The sequence below is a fragment of the Eleutherodactylus coqui genome, unplaced genomic scaffold, assembly GCF_035609145.1.
Source record: "Eleutherodactylus coqui strain aEleCoq1 unplaced genomic scaffold, aEleCoq1.hap1 HAP1_SCAFFOLD_70, whole genome shotgun sequence".
NCBI classification, from domain to species: Eukaryota; Metazoa; Chordata; class Amphibia; order Anura; family Eleutherodactylidae; genus Eleutherodactylus; species Eleutherodactylus coqui.
Window position 1 is genome coordinate 55,841 of NW_027102328.1, and position 18,633 is coordinate 74,473.

General features: G+C 39.9%; 2 non-coding genes across 2 annotated transcripts; both read right to left on the bottom strand.

Moving 5' to 3' along the window:
* Positions 1–4,189: 4,189 nt before the first annotated feature.
* On the bottom strand, positions 4,190–4,262 carry TRNAN-GUU (transfer RNA asparagine (anticodon GUU)). Its single transcript has one exon. It is a non-coding gene; the product is annotated as a tRNA-Asn (tRNA).
* Positions 4,263–16,715: 12,453 nt separating this feature from the next.
* TRNAK-UUU (transfer RNA lysine (anticodon UUU)) lies at positions 16,716–16,788 on the bottom strand. The gene has a single exon. It is a non-coding gene; the product is annotated as a tRNA-Lys (tRNA).
* Positions 16,789–18,633: the final 1,845 nt, after the last annotated feature.

The window sequence follows — 18,633 nt, forward strand, 5'->3', positions numbered from 1 at the left end:
GGTTGTTTCTGCAAAAAACAAAGATTTTCTCAAGCTATACCCTCAGTTTTGCACAGTAGAACACGACAATAAAGAAGCAAAGACTCAGTGGAAAATCAAAGATGTGCTCAATAAAAACATTTGACAGCTTGCTTTAGCAAGTACGCCTGAACAGGGACTTGAACCCTGGACCCTCAGATTAAAAGTCTGATGCTCTACCGACTGAGCTATCCAGGCTCTAAAAAATGCTCTTCTTAGCTCCTCTAAGCGTCTTAAGATAAAATATAGCGGTAAAGAAACAAAGCTTTGGTGGAAAATCAAAAATGTGCTCAAAATCTGCTAAACAGACATAGAAGGGTTGTTTCTGCAATAACCAAAGATGTTCTCAAGCTGCTACTATACCGTCAGTTTTGCACAGTAGAACACGACAATAAAGAAGCAAAGACTCAGTGGAAAATCAAAGATGTGCTCAATAAAAACATTTGACAGCTTGCTTTAGCAAGTACACCTGAACAGCGACTTAAACCCTGGACCCTCAGATTAAAAGTCTGATGCTCTACCGACTGAGCTATCCAGGCTCTGAAAAATGCTCTTCTTAGCTCCTCTAAGCGTCTTAACATAAAATATGGAGGTAAAGAAACAAAGCTTTGGTGGAAAATCAACAATGTGCCCAAAATTTGCTAAACAGACATAGAAGGGTTGTTTCTGCAAAAAACAAAGATTTTCTCAAGCTGCTTCTATGCCCTCAGTTTTGCACAGTAGAACACGACAATAAAGAAGCAAAGACTCAGTGGAAAATCAAAGATGTGCTCAATAAAGACATTTGACAGCTTGCTTTAGCAAGTATGCCTGAACAGGAACTTGAACCCTGGACCCTCAGATTAAAAGTCTGATGCTCTACCGACTGAGCTATCCAGGCTCTGAAAAATGCTCTTCTTAGCTCCTCTAAGCGTCTTAACATAAAATATGGAGGTAAAGAAACAAAGCTTTGGTGAAAAATCAACAATGTGCCCAAAATTTGCTAAACAGACATAGAAGGGTTGTTTCTGCAAAAAACAAAGATTTTCTCAAGCTGCTTCTATGCCCTCAGTTTTGCACAGTAGAACACGACAATAAAGAAGCAAAGACTCAGTGGAAAATCAAAGATGTGCTCAATAAAGACATTTGACAGCTTGCTTTAGCAAGTACGCCTGAACAGGGACTTGAACCCTGGACCCTCAGATTAAAAGTCTGATGCTCTACCGACTGAGCTATCCAGGCTCTGAAAAATGCTCTTCTTAGCTCCTCTAAGTGTCTTAACATAAAATATGGAGGTAAAGAAACAAATTTTTGGTGGAAAATCAACAATGTGCCCAAAATTTGAACCCTGGATCCTCAGATTAAAAGTCTGATGCTCTACCGACTGAGCTATCCAGGCTCTGAAAAATGCTCTTCTTAGCTCCTCTAAGCGTCTTAACATAAAATATGGAGGTAAAGAAACAAAGCTTTGGTGGAAAATCAAAAATGTGCTCAAAATTTGCTAAACAGACATAGAAGGGTTGTTTCTGCAAAAAACAAAGATTTTCTCAAGCTGCTTCTATGCCCTCAGTTTTGCACAGTAGAACACGACAATAAAGAAGCAAAGACTCAGTGGAAAATCAAAGATGTGCTCAATAAAGACATTTGACAGCTTGCTTTAGCAAGTACGCCTGAACAGGAACTTGAACCCTGGATCCTCAGATTAAAAGTCTGATGCTCTACCGACTGAGCTATCCAGGCTCTGAAAAATGCTCTTCTTAGCTCCTCTAAGCGTCTTAAGATAAAATATGGAGGTAAAGAAACAAAGCTTTGGTGAAAAATCAACAATGTACCCAAAATTTGCTAAACAGACATAGAAGGGTTGTTTCTGCAAAAAACAAAGATTTTCTCAAGCTGCTTCTATACCCTCAGTTTTGCACAGTAGAACACGACAATAAAGAAGCAAAGACTCAGTGGAAAATCAAAGATGTGCTCAATAAAGACATTTGACAGCTTGCTTTAGCAAGTACGCCTGAACAGGGACCCTCAGATTAAAAGTCTGATGCTCTACCGACTGAGCTATCCAGGCTCTGAAAAATGCTCTTCTTAGCTCCTCTAAGCGTCTTAACATAAAATATGGAGGTAAAGAAACAAAGCTTTGGTGGAAAATCAACAATGTACCCAAAATTTGCTAAACAGACATAGAAGGGTTGTTTCTGCAAAAAACAAAGATGTTCTCAAGCTGCTTCTATACCCTTGGTTTGGCACAGGAGAACACGGCACTGAAGATGCAGAGTCTCAGTGGAAAATCAAAGATGTGCTCAATAAAGACATTTGACAGCTTGCTTTAGCAAGTACGCCTGAACAGGGACTTGAACCCTGGACCCTCAGATTAAAAGTCTTGTGCTCTACCGACTGAGCTATCCAGGCTCTGAAAAATGCTCTTCTTAGCTCCTCTAAGCGTCTTAACATAAAATATGGAGGTAAAGAAACAAAGCTTTGGTGGAAAATCAACAATGTACCCAAAATTTGCTAAACAGACATAGAAGGGTTGTTTCTGCAAAAAACAAAGATTTTCTCAAGCTATACCCTCAGTTTTGCACAGTAGAACACGACAATAAAGAAGCAAAGACTCAGTGGAAAATCAAAGATGTGCTCAATAAAAACATTTGACAGCTTGCTTTAGCAAGTACGCCTGAACAGGGACTTGAACCCTGGACCCTCAGATTAAAAGTCTGATGCTCTACCGACTGAGCTATCCAGGCTCTAAAAAATGCTCTTCTTAGCTCCTCTAAGCGTCTTAAGATAAAATATGGCGGTAAAGAAACAAAGCTTTGGTGGAAAATCAAAAATGTGCTCAAAATCTGCTAAACAGACATAGAAGGGTTGTTTCTGCAATAACCAAAGATGTTCTCAAGCTGCTACTATACCGTCAGTTTTGCACAGTAGAACACGACAATAAAGAAGCAAAGACTCAGTGGAAAATCAAAGATGTGCTCAATAAAAACATTTGACAGCTTGCTTTAGCAAGTACACCTGAACAGCGACTTAAACCCTGGACCCTCAGATTAAAAGTCTGATGCTCTACCGACTGAGCTATCCAGGCTCTGAAAAATGCTCTTCTTAGCTCCTCTAAGCGTCTTAACATAAAATATGGAGGTAAAGAAACAAAGCTTTGGTGGAAAATCAACAATGTGCCCAAAATTTGCTAAACAGACATAGAAGGGTTGTTTCTGCAAAAAACAAAGATTTTCTCAAGCTGCTTCTATGCCCTCAGTTTTGCACAGTAGAACACGACAATAAAGAAGCAAAGACTCAGTGGAAAATCAAAGATGTGCTCAATAAAGACATTTGACAGCTTGCTTTAGCAAGTATGCCTGAACAGGAACTTGAACCCTGGACCCTCAGATTAAAAGTCTGATGCTCTACCGACTGAGCTATCCAGGCTCTGAAAAATGCTCTTCTTAGCTCCTCTAAGCGTCTTAACATAAAATATGGAGGTAAAGAAACAAAGCTTTGGTGGAAAATCAACAATGTGCCCAAAATTTGCTAAACAGACATAGAAGGGTTGTTTCTGCAAAAAACAAAGATTTTCTCAAGCTGCTTCTATGCCCTCAGTTTTGCACAGTAGAACACGACAATAAAGAAGCAAAGACTCAGTGGAAAATCAAAGATGTGCTCAATAAAGACATTTGACAGCTTGCTTTAGCAAGTACGCCTGAACAGGGACTTGAACCCTGGACCCTCAGATTAAAAGTCTAATGCTCTACCGACTGAGCTATCCAGGCTCTGAAAAATGCTCTTCTTAGCTCCTCTAAGTGTCTTAACATAAAATATGGAGGTAAAGAAACAAATTTTTGGTGGAAAATCAACAATGTGCCCAAAATTTGAACCCTGGATCCTCAGATTAAAAGTCTGATGCTCTACCGACTGAGCTATCCAGGCTCTGAAAAATGCTCTTCTTAGCTCCTCTAAGCGTCTTAACATAAAATATGGAGGTAAAGAAACAAAGCTTTGGTGGAAAATCAAAAATGTGCTCAAAATTTGCTAAACAGACATAGAAGGGTTGTTTCTGCAAGAAGCAAAGATGTTCTCAAGCTGCTTCTATACCCTTGGTTTTGCACAGTAGAACACGGCACTGAAGATGCAGAGACTCAGTGGAAAATCAAAGATGTGCTCAATAAAGACATTTGACAGCTTGCTTTAGCAAGTACGCCTGAACAGGGACTTGAACCCTGGACCCTCAGATTAACAGTCTGATGCTCTACCAACTGAGCTATCCAGGCTCTAAAAAATGCTCTTCTTAGCTCCTCTAAGCGTCTTAACATAAAATATGGAGGTAAAGAAACAAAGCTTTGGTGGAAAATCAACAATGTACCCAAAATTTGCTAAACAGACATAGAAGGGTTGTTTCTGCAAAAAACAAAGATTTCTCAAGCTGCTTCTATGCCCTCAGTTTTGCACAGTAGAACACGACAATAAAGAAGCAAAGACTCAGTGGAAAATCAAAGATGTGCTCAATAAAGACATTTGACAGCTTGCTTTAGCAAGTACGCCTGAACAGGAACTTGAACCCTGGATCCTCAGATTAAAAGTCTGATGCTCTACCGACTGAGCTATCCAGGCTCTGAAAAATGCTCTTCTTAGCTCCTCTAAGCGTCTTAAGATAAAATATGGAGGTAAAGAAACAAAGCTTTGGTGAAAAATCAACAATGTACCCAAAATTTGCTAAACAGACATAGAAGGGTTGTTTCTGCAAAAAACAAAGATTTTCTCAAGCTGCTTCTATACCCTCAGTTTTGCACAGTAGAACACGACAATAAAGAAGCAAAGACTCAGTGGAAAATCAAAGATGTGCTCAATAAAGACATTTGACAGCTTGCTTTAGCAAGTACGCCTGAACAGGGACCCTCAGATTAAAAGTCTGATGCTCTACCGACTGAGCTATCCAGGCTCTGAAAAATGCTCTTCTTAGCTCCTCTAAGCGTCTTAACATAAAATATGGAGGTAAAGAAACAAAGCTTTGGTGGAAAATCAACAATGTACCCAAAATTTGCTAAACAGACATAGAAGGGTTGTTTCTGCAAAAAACAAAGATGTTCTCAAGCTGCTTCTATACCCTTGGTTTGGCACAGGAGAACACGGCACTGAAGATGCAGAGTCTCAGTGGAAAATCAAAGATGTGCTCAATAAAGACATTTGACAGCTTGCTTTAGCAAGTACGCCTGAACAGGGACTTGAACCCTGGACCCTCAGATTAAAAGTCTGATGCTCTACCGACTGAGCTATCCAGGCTCTGAAAAATGCTCTTCTTAGCTCCTCTAAGCGTCTTAACATAAAATATGGAGGTAAAGAAACAAAGCTTTGGTGGAAAATCAACAATGTGCCCAAAATTTGCTAAACAGACATAGAAGGGTTGTTTCTGCAAAAAACAAAGATTTTCTCAAGCTGCTTCTATACCCTCAGTTTTGCACAGTAGAACACGACAATAAAGAAGCAAAGACTCAGTGGAAAATCAAAGATGTGCTCAATAAAGACATTTGACAGCTTGCTTTAGCAAGTACGCCTGAACAGGGACTTGAACCCTGGACCCTCAGATTAAAAGTCTGATGCTCTACCGACTGAGCTATCCAGGCTCTGAAAAATGCTCTTCTTAGCTCCTCTAAGCGTCTTAACATAAAATATGGAGGTAAAGAAACAAAGCTTTGGTGGAAAATCAAAAATGTGCTCAAAATTTGCTAAACAGACATAGAAGGGTTGTTTCTGCAAGAAGCAAAGATGTTCTCAAGCTGCTTCTATACCCTTGGTTTTGCACAGTAGAACACGGCACTGAAGATGCAGAGACTCAGTGGAAAATCAAAGATGTGCTCAATAAAGACATTTGACAGCTTGCTTTAGCAAGTACGCCTGAACAGGGACTTGAACCCTGGACCCTCAGATTAAAAGTCTGATGCTCTACCGACTGAGCTATCCAGGCTCTAAAAAATGCTCTTCTTAGCTCCTCTAAGCGTCTTAACATAAAATATGGAGGTAAAGAAACAAAGCTTTGGTGGAAAATCAACAATGTACCCAAAATTTGCTAAACAGACATAGAAGGGTTGTTTCTGCAAAAAACAAAGATTTTCTCAAGCTGCTTCTATGCCCTCAGTTTTGCACAGTAGAACACGACAATAAAGAAGCAAAGACTCAGTGGAAAATCAAAGATGTGCTCAATAAAGACATTTGACAGCTTGCTTTAGCAAGTACGCCTGAACAGGAACTTGAACCCTGGATCCTCAGATTAAAAGTCTGATGCTCTACCGACTGAGCTATCCAGGCTCTGAAAAATGCTCTTCTTAGCTCCTCTAAGCGTCTTAAGATAAAATATGGAGGTAAAGAAACAAAGCTTTGGTGAAAAATCAACAATGTACCCAAAATTTGCTAAACAGACATAGAAGGGTTGTTTCTGCAAAAAACAAAGATTTTCTCAAGCCGCTTCTATACCCTCAGTTTTGCACAGTAGAACACGACAATAAAGAAGCAAAGACTCAGTGGAAAATCAAAGATGTGCTCAATAAAGACATTTGACAGCTTGCTTTAGCAAGTACGCCTGAACAGGGACCCTCAGATTAAAAGTCTGATGCTCTACCGACTGAGCTATCCAGGCTCTGAAAAATGCTCTTCTTAGCTCCTCTAAGCGTCTTAACATAAAATATGGAGGTAAAGAAACAAAGCTTTGGTGGAAAATCAACAATGTACCCAAAATTTGCTAAACAGACATAGAAGGGTTGTTTCTGCAAAAAACAAAGATGTTCTCAAGCTGCTTCTTTACCCTTGGTTTGGCACAGGAGAACACGGCACTGAAGATGCAGAGTCTCAGTGGAAAATCAAAGATGTGCTCAATAAAGACATTTGACAGCTTGCTTTAGCAAGTACGCCTGAACAGGAACTTGAACCCTGGATCCTCAGATTAAAAGTCTGATGCTCTACCGACTGAGCTATCCAGGCTCTGAAAAATGCTCTTCTTAGCTCCTCTAAGCGTCTTAACATAAAATATGGAGGTAAAGAAACAAAGCTTTGGTGGAAAATCAACAATGTACCCAAAATTTGCTAAACAGACATAGAAGGGTTGTTTCTGCAAAAAACAAAGATGTTCTCAAGCTGCTTCTATACCCTTGGTTTGGCACAGGAGAACACGGCACTGAAGATGCAGAGTCTCAGTGGAAAATCAAAGATGTGCTCAATAAAGACATTTGACAGCTTGCTTTAGCAAGTACGCCTGAACAGGAACTTGAACCCTGGATCCTCAGATTAAAAGTCTGATGCTCTACCGACTGAGCTATCCAGGGTCTGAAAAATGCTCTTCTTAGCTCCTCTAAGCGTCTTAACATAAAATATGGAGGTAAAGAAACAAAGCTTTGGTGGAAAATCAACAATGTACCCAAAATTTGCTAAACAGACATAGAAGGGTTGTTTCTGCAAAAAACAAAGATTTTCTCAAGCTGCTTCTATGCCCTCAGTTTTGCACAGTAGAACACGACAATAAAGAAGCAAAGACTCAGTGGAAAATCAAAGATGTGCTCAATAAAGACATTTGACAGCTTGCTTTAGCAAGTACGCCTGAACAGGAACTTGAACCCTGGATCCTCAGATTAAAAGTCTGATGCTCTACCGACTGAGCTATCCAGGCTCTGAAAAATGCTCTTCTTAGCTCCTCTAAGCGTCTTAAGATAAAATATGGAGGTAAAGAAACAAAGCTTTGGTGAAAAATCAACAATGTACCCAAAATTTGCTAAACAGACATAGAAGGGTTGTTTCTGCAAAAAACAAAGATTTTCTCAAGCTGCTTCTATACCCTCAGTTTTGCACAGTAGAACACGACAATAAAGAAGCAAAGACTCAGTGGAAAATCAAAGATGTGCTCAATAAAGACATTTGACAGCTTGCTTTAGCAAGTACGCCTGAACAGGGACCCTCAGATTAAAAGTCTGATGCTCTACCGACTGAGCTATCCAGGCTCTGAAAAATGCTCTTCTTAGCTCCTCTAAGCGTCTTAACATAAAATATGGAGGTAAAGAAACAAAGCTTTGGTGGAAAATCAACAATGTACCCAAAATTTGCTAAACAGACATAGAAGGGTTGTTTCTGCAAAAAACAAAGATGTTCTCAAGCTGCTTCTATACCCTTGGTTTGGCACAGGAGAACACGGCACTGAAGATGCAGAGTCTCAGTGGAAAATCAAAGATGTGCTCAATAAAGACATTTGACAGCTTGCTTTAGCAAGTACGCCTGAACAGGGACTTGAACCCTGGACCCTCAGATTAAAAGTCTTGTGCTCTACCGACTGAGCTATCCAGGCTCTGAAAAATGCTCTTCTTAGCTCCTCTAAGCGTCTTAACATAAAATATGGAGGTAAAGAAACAAAGCTTTGGTGGAAAATCAACAATGTACCCAAAATTTGCTAAACAGACATAGAAGGGTTGTTTCTGCAAAAAACAAAGATTTTCTCAAGCTATACCCTCAGTTTTGCACAGTAGAACACGACAATAAAGAAGCAAAGACTCAGTGGAAAATCAAAGATGTGCTCAATAAAGACATTTGACAGATTGCTTTAGCAAGTATGCCTGAACAGGAACTTGAACCCTGGACCCTCAGATTAAAAGTCTGATGCTCTACCGACTGAGCTATCCAGGCTCTGAAAAATGCTCTTCTTAGCTCCTCTAAGCGTCTTAACATAAAATATGGAGGTAAAGAAACAAAGCTTTGGTGGAAAATCAACAATGTACCCAAAATTTGCTAAACAGACATAGAAGGGTTGTTTCTGCAAAAAACAAAGATGTTCTCAAGCTGCTTCTATACCCTTGCTTTTGCACAGGAGAACACGGCACTGAAGATGCAGAGTCTCAGTGGAAAATCAAAGATGTGCTCAATAAAGACATTTGACAGCTTGCTTTAGCAAGTACGCCTGAACAGGGACTTGAACCCTGGACCCTCAGATTAAAAGTCTGATGCTCTACCGACTGAGCTATCCAGGCTCTGAAAAATGCTCTTCTTAGCTCCTCTAAGCGTCTTAACATAAAATATGGAGGTAAAGAAACAAAGCTTTGGTGGAAAATCAACAATGTACCCAAAATTTGCTAAACAGACATAGAAGGGTTGTTTCTGCAAAAAACAAAGATTTTCTCAAGCTGCTTCTATACCCTCAGTTTTGCACAGTAGAACACGACAATAAAGAAGCAAAGACTCAGTGGAAAATCAAAGATGTGCTCAATAAAGACATTTGACAGCTTGCTTTAGCAAGTACACCTGAACAGGGACTTGAACCCTGAACCCTCAGATTAAAAGTCTGATGCTCTACCGACTGAGCTATCCAGGCTCTGAAAAATGCTCTTCTTAGCTCCTCTAAGCGTCTTAACATAAAATATGGAGGTAAAGAAACAAAGCTTTGGTGGAAAATCAACAATGTGCCCAAAATTTGCTAAACAGACATAGAAGGGTTGTTTCTGCAAAAAACAAAGATGTTCTCAAGCTGCTTCTATACCCTTGGTTTTGCACAGGAGAACACGGCACTGAAGATGCAGAGTCTCAGTGGAAAATCAAAGATGTGCTCAATAAAGACATTTGACAGCTTGCTTTAGAAAGTACACCTGAACAGGGACTTGAACCCTGGACCCTCAGATTAAAAGTCTGATGTTCTACCGACTGAGCTATCCAGGCTCTGAAAAATGCTCTTCTTAGCTCCTCTAAGCGTCTTTAGATAAAATATGGCGGTAAAGAAACAAAGCTTTGGTGGAAAATCAAAAATGTGCTCAAAATCTGCTAAACAGACATAGAAGGGTTGTTTCTGCAATAACCAAAGATGTTCTCAAGCTGCTACTATACCGTCAGTTTTGCACAGTAGAACACGACAATAAAGAAGCAAAGACTCAGTGGAAAATCAAAGATGTGCTCAATAAAGACATTTGACAGCTTGCTTTAGCAAGTACGCCTGAACAGGGACTTGAACCCTGGACCCTCAGATTAAAAGTCTGATGCTCTACCGACTGAGCTATCCAGGCTCTGAAAAATGCTCTTCTTAGCTCCTCTAAGCGTCTTAACATAAAATATGGAGGTAAAGAAACAAAGCTTTGGTGGAAAATCAACAATGTGCCCAAAATTTGCTAAACAGACATAGAAGGGTTGTTTCTGCAAAAAACAAAGATTTTCTCAAGCTGCTTCTATACCCTCAGTTTTGCACAGTAGAACACGACAATAAAGAAGCAAAGACTCAGTGGAAAATCAAAGATGTGCTCAATAAAGACATTTGACAGCTTGCTTTAGCAAGTACGCCTGAACAGGGACCCTCAGATTAAAAGTCTGATGCTCTACCGACTGAGCTATCCAGGCTCTGAAAAATGCTCTTCTTAGCTCCTCTAAGCGTCTTAACATAAAATATGGAGGTAAAGAAACAAAGCTTTGGTGGAAAATCAACAATGTACCCAAAATTTGCTAAACAGACATAGAAGGGTTGTTTCTGCAAAAAACAAAGATGTTCTCAAGCTGCTTCTATACCCTTGGTTTGGCACAGGAGAACACGGCACTGAAGATGCAGAGTCTCAGTGGAAAATCAAAGATGTGCTCAATAAAGACATTTGACAGCTTGCTTTAGCAAGTACGCCTGAACAGGGACTTGAACCCTGGACCCTCAGATTAAAAGTCTGATGCTCTACCGACTGAGCTATCCAGGCTCTGAAAAATGCTCTTCTTAGCTCCTCTAAGCGTCTTAACATAAAATATGGAGGTAAAGAAACAAAGCTTTGGTGGAAAATCAACAATGTGCCCAAAATTTGCTAAACAGACATAGAAGGGTTGTTTCTGCAAAAAACAAAGATTTTCTCAAGCTGCTTCTATACCCTCAGTTTTGCACAGTAGAACACGACAATAAAGAAGCAAAGACTCAGTGGAAAATCAAAGATGTGCTCAATAAAGACATTTGACAGCTTGCTTTAGCAAGTACGCCTGAACAGGGACTTGAACCCTGGACCCTCAGATTAAAAGTCTGATGCTCTACCGACTGAGCTATCCAGGCTCTGAAAAATGCTCTTCTTAGCTCCTCTAAGCGTCTTAACATAAAATATGGAGGTAAAGAAACAAAGCTTTGGTGGAAAATCAAAAATGTGCTCAAAATTTGCTAAACAGACATAGAAGGGTTGTTTCTGCAAGAAGCAAAGATGTTCTCAAGCTGCTTCTATACCCTTGGTTTTGCACAGTAGAACACGGCACTGAAGATGCAGAGACTCAGTGGAAAATCAAAGATGTGCTCAATAAAGACATTTGACAGCTTGCTTTAGCAAGTACGCCTGAACAGGGACTTGAACCCTGGACCCTCAGATTAAAAGTCTGATGCTCTACCGACTGAGCTATCCAGGCTCTAAAAAATGCTCTTCTTAGCTCCTCTAAGCGTCTTAACATAAAATATGGAGGTAAAGAAACAAAGCTTTGGTGGAAAATCAACAATGTACCCAAAATTTGCTAAACAGACATAGAAGGGTTGTTTCTGCAAAAAACAAAGATTTTCTCAAGCTGCTTCTATGCCCTCAGTTTTGCACAGTAGAACACGACAATAAAGAAGCAAAGACTCAGTGGAAAATCAAAGATGTGCTCAATAAAGACATTTGACAGCTTGCTTTAGCAAGTACGCCTGAACAGGAACTTGAACCCTGGATCCTCAGATTAAAAGTCTGATGCTCTACCGACTGAGCTATCCAGGCTCTGAAAAATGCTCTTCTTAGCTCCTCTAAGCGTCTTAAGATAAAATATGGAGGTAAAGAAACAAAGCTTTGGTGAAAAATCAACAATGTACCCAAAATTTGCTAAACAGACATAGAAGGGTTGTTTCTGCAAAAAACAAAGATTTTCTCAAGCCGCTTCTATACCCTCAGTTTTGCACAGTAGAACACGACAATAAAGAAGCAAAGACTCAGTGGAAAATCAAAGATGTGCTCAATAAAGACATTTGACAGCTTGCTTTAGCAAGTACGCCTGAACAGGGACCCTCAGATTAAAAGTCTGATGCTCTACCGACTGAGCTATCCAGGCTCTGAAAAATGCTCTTCTTAGCTCCTCTAAGCGTCTTAACATAAAATATGGAGGTAAAGAAACAAAGCTTTGGTGGAAAATCAACAATGTACCCAAAATTTGCTAAACAGACATAGAAGGGTTGTTTCTGCAAAAAACAAAGATGTTCTCAAGCTGCTTCTTTACCCTTGGTTTGGCACAGGAGAACACGGCACTGAAGATGCAGAGTCTCAGTGGAAAATCAAAGATGTGCTCAATAAAGACATTTGACAGCTTGCTTTAGCAAGTACGCCTGAACAGGAACTTGAACCCTGGATCCTCAGATTAAAAGTCTGATGCTCTACCGACTGAGCTATCCAGGCTCTGAAAAATGCTCTTCTTAGCTCCTCTAAGCGTCTTAACATAAAATATGGAGGTAAAGAAACAAAGCTTTGGTGGAAAATCAACAATGTACCCAAAATTTGCTAAACAGACATAGAAGGGTTGTTTCTGCAAAAAACAAAGATGTTCTCAAGCTGCTTCTATACCCTTGGTTTGGCACAGGAGAACACGGCACTGAAGATGCAGAGTCTCAGTGGAAAATCAAAGATGTGCTCAATAAAGACATTTGACAGCTTGCTTTAGCAAGTACGCCTGAACAGGAACTTGAACCCTGGATCCTCAGATTAAAAGTCTGATGCTCTACCGACTGAGCTATCCAGGGTCTGAAAAATGCTCTTCTTAGCTCCTCTAAGCGTCTTAACATAAAATATGGAGGTAAAGAAACAAAGCTTTGGTGGAAAATCAACAATGTACCCAAAATTTGCTAAACAGACATAGAAGGGTTGTTTCTGCAAAAAACAAAGATTTTCTCAAGCTGCTTCTATGCCCTCAGTTTTGCACAGTAGAACACGACAATAAAGAAGCAAAGACTCAGTGGAAAATCAAAGATGTGCTCAATAAAGACATTTGACAGCTTGCTTTAGCAAGTACGCCTGAACAGGAACTTGAACCCTGGATCCTCAGATTAAAAGTCTGATGCTCTACCGACTGAGCTATCCAGGCTCTGAAAAATGCTCTTCTTAGCTCCTCTAAGCGTCTTAAGATAAAATATGGAGGTAAAGAAACAAAGCTTTGGTGAAAAATCAACAATGTACCCAAAATTTGCTAAACAGACATAGAAGGGTTGTTTCTGCAAAAAACAAAGATTTTCTCAAGCTGCTTCTATACCCTCAGTTTTGCACAGTAGAACACGACAATAAAGAAGCAAAGACTCAGTGGAAAATCAAAGATGTGCTCAATAAAGACATTTGACAGCTTGCTTTAGCAAGTACGCCTGAACAGGGACCCTCAGATTAAAAGTCTGATGCTCTACCGACTGAGCTATCCAGGCTCTGAAAAATGCTCTTCTTAGCTCCTCTAAGCGTCTTAACATAAAATATGGAGGTAAAGAAACAAAGCTTTGGTGGAAAATCAACAATGTACCCAAAATTTGCTAAACAGACATAGAAGGGTTGTTTCTGCAAAAAACAAAGATGTTCTCAAGCTGCTTCTATACCCTTGGTTTGGCACAGGAGAACACGGCACTGAAGATGCAGAGTCTCAGTGGAAAATCAAAGATGTGCTCAATAAAGACATTTGACAGCTTGCTTTAGCAAGTACGCCTGAACAGGGACTTGAACCCTGGACCCTCAGATTAAAAGTCTTGTGCTCTACCGACTGAGCTATCCAGGCTCTGAAAAATGCTCTTCTTAGCTCCTCTAAGCGTCTTAACATAAAATATGGAGGTAAAGAAACAAAGCTTTGGTGGAAAATCAACAATGTACCCAAAATTTGCTAAACAGACATAGAAGGGTTGTTTCTGCAAAAAACAAAGATTTTCTCAAGCTATACCCTCAGTTTTGCACAGTAGAACACGACAATAAAGAAGCAAAGACTCAGTGGAAAATCAAAGATGTGCTCAATAAAGACATTTGACAGATTGCTTTAGCAAGTATGCCTGAACAGGAACTTGAACCCTGGACCCTCAGATTAAAAGTCTGATGCTCTACCGACTGAGCTATCCAGGCTCTGAAAAATGCTCTTCTTAGCTCCTCTAAGCGTCTTAACATAAAATATGGAGGTAAAGAAACAAAGCTTTGGTGGAAAATCAACAATGTACCCAAAATTTGCTAAACAGACATAGAAGGGTTGTTTCTGCAAAAAACAAAGATGTTCTCAAGCTGCTTCTATACCCTTGCTTTTGCACAGGAGAACACGGCACTGAAGATGCAGAGTCTCAGTGGAAAATCAAAGATGTGCTCAATAAAGACATTTGACAGCTTGCTTTAGCAAGTACGCCTGAACAGGGACTTGAACCCTGGACCCTCAGATTAAAAGTCTGATGCTCTACCGACTGAGCTATCCAGGCTCTGAAAAATGCTCTTCTTAGCTCCTCTAAGCGTCTTAACATAAAATATGGAGGTAAAGAAACAAAGCTTTGGTGGAAAATCAACAATGTACCCAAAATTTGCTAAACAGACATAGAAGGGTTGTTTCTGCAAAAAACAAAGATTTTCTCAAGCTGCTTCTATACCCTCAGTTTTGCACAGTAGAACACGACAATAAAGAAGCAAAGACTCAGTGGAAAATCAAAGATGTGCTCAATAAAGACATTTGACAGCTTGCTTTAGCAAGTACACCTGAACAGGGACTTGAACCCTGAACCCTCAGATTAAAAGTCTGATGCTCTACCGACTGAGCTATCCAGGCTCTGAAAAATGCTCTTCTTAGCTCCTCTAAGCGTCTTAACATAAAATATGGAGGTAAAGAAACAAAGCTTTGGTGGAAAATCAACAATGTGCCCAAAATTTGCTAAACAGACATAGAAGGGTTGTTTCTGCAAAAAACAAAGATGTTCTCAAGCTGCTTCTATACCCTTGGTTTTGCACAGGAGAACACGGCACTGAAGATGCAGAGTCTCAGTGGAAAATCAAAGATGTGCTCAATAAAGACATTTGACAGCTTGCTTTAGAAAGTACACCTGAACAGGGACTTGAACCCTGGACCCTCAGATTAAAAGTCTGATGTTCTACCGACTGAGCTATCCAGGCTCTGAAAAATGCTCTTCTTAGCTCCTCTAAGCGTCTTTAGATAAAATATGGCGGTAAAGAAACAAAGCTTTGGTGGAAAATCAAAAATGTGCTCAAAATCTGCTAAACAGACATAGAAGGGTTGTTTCTGCAATAACCAAAGATGTTCTCAAGCTGCTACTATACCGTCAGTTTTGCACAGTAGAACACGACAATAAAGAAGCAAAGACTCAGTGGAAAATCAAAGATGTGCTCAATAAAGACATTTGACAGCTTGCTTTAGCAAGTACGCCTGAACAGGGACTTGAACCCTGGACCCTCAGATTAAAAGTCTGATGCTCTACCGACTGAGCTATCCAGGCTCTGAAAAATGCTCTTCTTAGCTCCTCTAAGCGTCTTAACATAAAATATGGAGGTAAAGAAACAAAGCTTTGGTGGAAAATCAACAATGTGCCCAAAATTTGCTAAACAGACATAGAAGGGTTGTTTCTGCAAAAAACAAAGATTTTCTCAAGCTGCTTCTATGCCCTCAGTTTTGCACAGTAGAACACGACAATAAAGAAGCAAAGACTCAGTGGAAAATCAAAGATGTGCTCAATAAAGACATTTGACAGCTTGCTTTAGCAAGTATGCCTGAACAGGAACTTGAACCCTGGACCCTCAGATTAAAAGTCTGATGCTCTACCGACTGAGCTATCCAGGCTCTGAAAAATGCTCTTCTTAGCTCCTCTAAGCATCTTAACATAAAATATGGAGGTAAAGAAACAAAGCTTTGGTGGAAAATCAACAATGTACCCAAAATTTGCTAAACAGACATAGAAGGGTTGTTTCTGCAAAAAACAAAGATGTTCTCAAGCTGCTTCTATACCCTTGGTTTTCCACAGGAGAACACGGCACTGAAGATGCAGAGTCTCAGTGGAAAATCAAAGATGTGCTCAATAAAGACATTTGACAGCTTGCTTTAGCAAGTATGCCTGAACAGGAACTTGAACCCTGGACCCTCAGATTAAAAGTCTGATGCTCTACCGACTGAGCTATCCAGGCTCTGAAAAATGCTCTTCTTAGCTCCTCTAAGCATCTTAACATAAAATATGGAGGTAAAGAAACAAAGCTTTGGTGGAAAATCAACAATGTACCCAAAATTTACTAAACAGACATAGAAGGGTTGTTTCTGCAAAAAACAAAGATTTTCTCAAGCTGCTTCTATACCCTCAGTTTTGCACAGTAGAACACGACAATACGGAAGCAAAGACTCAGTGGAAAATCAAAGATTTGCTCAATAAAGACATCTGACAGCTTGCTTTAGCAAGTACGCCTGAACAGGGACTTGAACCCTGGACCCTCAGATTAAAATTCTGATGCTCTACCGACTGAGCTATCCAGGCTCTGAAAAATGCTCTTCTTAGCTCCTCTAAGCGTCTTAACATAAAATATGGAGGTAAAGAAACAAAGCTTTGGTGGAAAATCAACAATGTACCCAAAATTTGCTAAACAGACATAGAAGGGTTGTTTCTGCAAAAAACAAAGATTTTCTCAAGCTGCTTCTATACCCTCAGTTTTGCACAGTAGAACACGACAATAAAGAAGCAAAGACTCAGTGGAAAATCAAAGATGTGCTCAATAAACACATTTGACAGCTTGCTTTAGCAAGTATGCCTGAACAGGGACTTGAACCCTGGACCCTCAGATTAAAAGTCTGATGCTCTACCGACTGAGCTATCCAGGCTCTGAAAAATGCTCTTCTTAGCTCCTCTAAGCGTCTTAACATAAAATATGGAGGTAAAGAAACAAAACTTTGGTTGAAAATCAAAAATGTGCTCAAAATCTGCTAAACAGACATAGAAGGGTTGTTTCTGCAATAAGCAAAGATGTTCTCAAGCTGCTTCTATACCCTTGGTTTTGCACAGTAGAACACGGCACTGAAGATGCAGAGACTCAGTGGAAAATCAAAGATGTGCTCAATAAAGACATTTGACAGCTTGCTTTAGCAAATACGCCTGAACAGGGACTTGAACCCTGGACCCTCAGATTAAAAGTCTGATGCTCTACCGACTGAGCTATCCAGGCTCTGAAAAATGCTCTTCTTAGCTCCTCTAAGCGTCTTAACATAAAATATGGAGGTAAAGAAACAAAGCTTTGGTGGAAAATCAACAATGTACCCAAAATTTACTAAACAGACATAGAAGGGTTGTTTCTGCAAAAAACAAAGATTTTCTCAAGCTGCTTCTATACCCTCAGTTTTGCACAGTAGAACACGACAATACGGAAGCAAAGACTCAGTGGAAAATCAAAGATTTGCTCAATAAAGACATCTGACAGCTTGCTTTAGCAAGTACGCCTGAACAGGGACTTGAACCCTGGACCCTCAGATTAAAATTCTGATGCTCTACCAACTGAGCTATCCAGGCTCTGAAAAATGCTCTTCTTAGCTCCTCTAAGCGTCTTAACATAAAATATGGAGGTAAAGAAACAAAGCTTTGGTGGAAAATCAAAAATGTGCTCAAAATTTGCTAAACAGACATAGAAGGGTTGTTTCTGCAATAAGCAAAGATGTTCTCAAGCTGCTTCTATACCCTTGGTTTTGCACAGTAGAACACGGCACTGAAGATGCAGAGACTCAGTGGAAAATCAAAGATGTGCTCAATAAAGACATTGGACAGCTTGCTTTAGCAAATACGCCTGAACAGGTACTTGAACCCTGGACCCTCAGATTAAAAGTCTGATGCTCTACCGACTGAGCTATCCAGGCTCTGAAAAATGCTCTTCTTAGCTCCTCTAAGCGTCTTAACATAAAATATGGAGGTAAAGAAACAAAGCTTTGGTGGAAAATCAACAATGTGCTCAAAATCTGCTAAACAGACATAGAAGGGTTGTTTCTGCAATAAGCAAAGATGTTCTCAAGCTGCTTCTATACCCTTGGTTTTGCACAGTAGAACACGGCACTGAAGATGCAGAGACTCAGTGGAAAATCAAAGATGTGCTCAATAAAGACAATTGACAGCTTGTTTTAGCAAATACACCTGAACAGGGACTTGAACCCTGGACACTCAGATTAAAAGTCTGATGCTCTACCGACTGAGCTATCCAGGCTCTGAAAAATGCTCTTCTTAGCTCCTCTAAGCGTCTTAACATAAAATATGGAGGTAAAGAAACAAAGCTTTGGTGGAAAATCAAAAATGTGCTCAAAATTTGCTAAACAGACATAGAAGGGTTGTTTCTGCAATAAGCAAAGATGTTCTCAAGCTGCTTCTATACCCTCAGTTTTGCACAGTAGAACACGACAATAAAGAAGCAAAGACTCAGTGGAAAATCAAAGATGTGCTCAATAAAGACATTTGACAGCTTGCTTTAGCAAGTACGCCTGAACAGGGACTTGAACCCTGGACCCTCAGATTAAAAGTCTGATGCTCTACTGACTGAGCTATCCAGGCTCTGAAAAATGCTTTTCTTAGCTCCTCTAAGCGTCTTAACATAAAATATGGAGGTAAAGAAACAAAGCTTTGGTGGAAAATCAACAATGTACTCAAAATCTGCTTAACAGACATAGAAGGGTTGTTTCTGCAATAAGCAA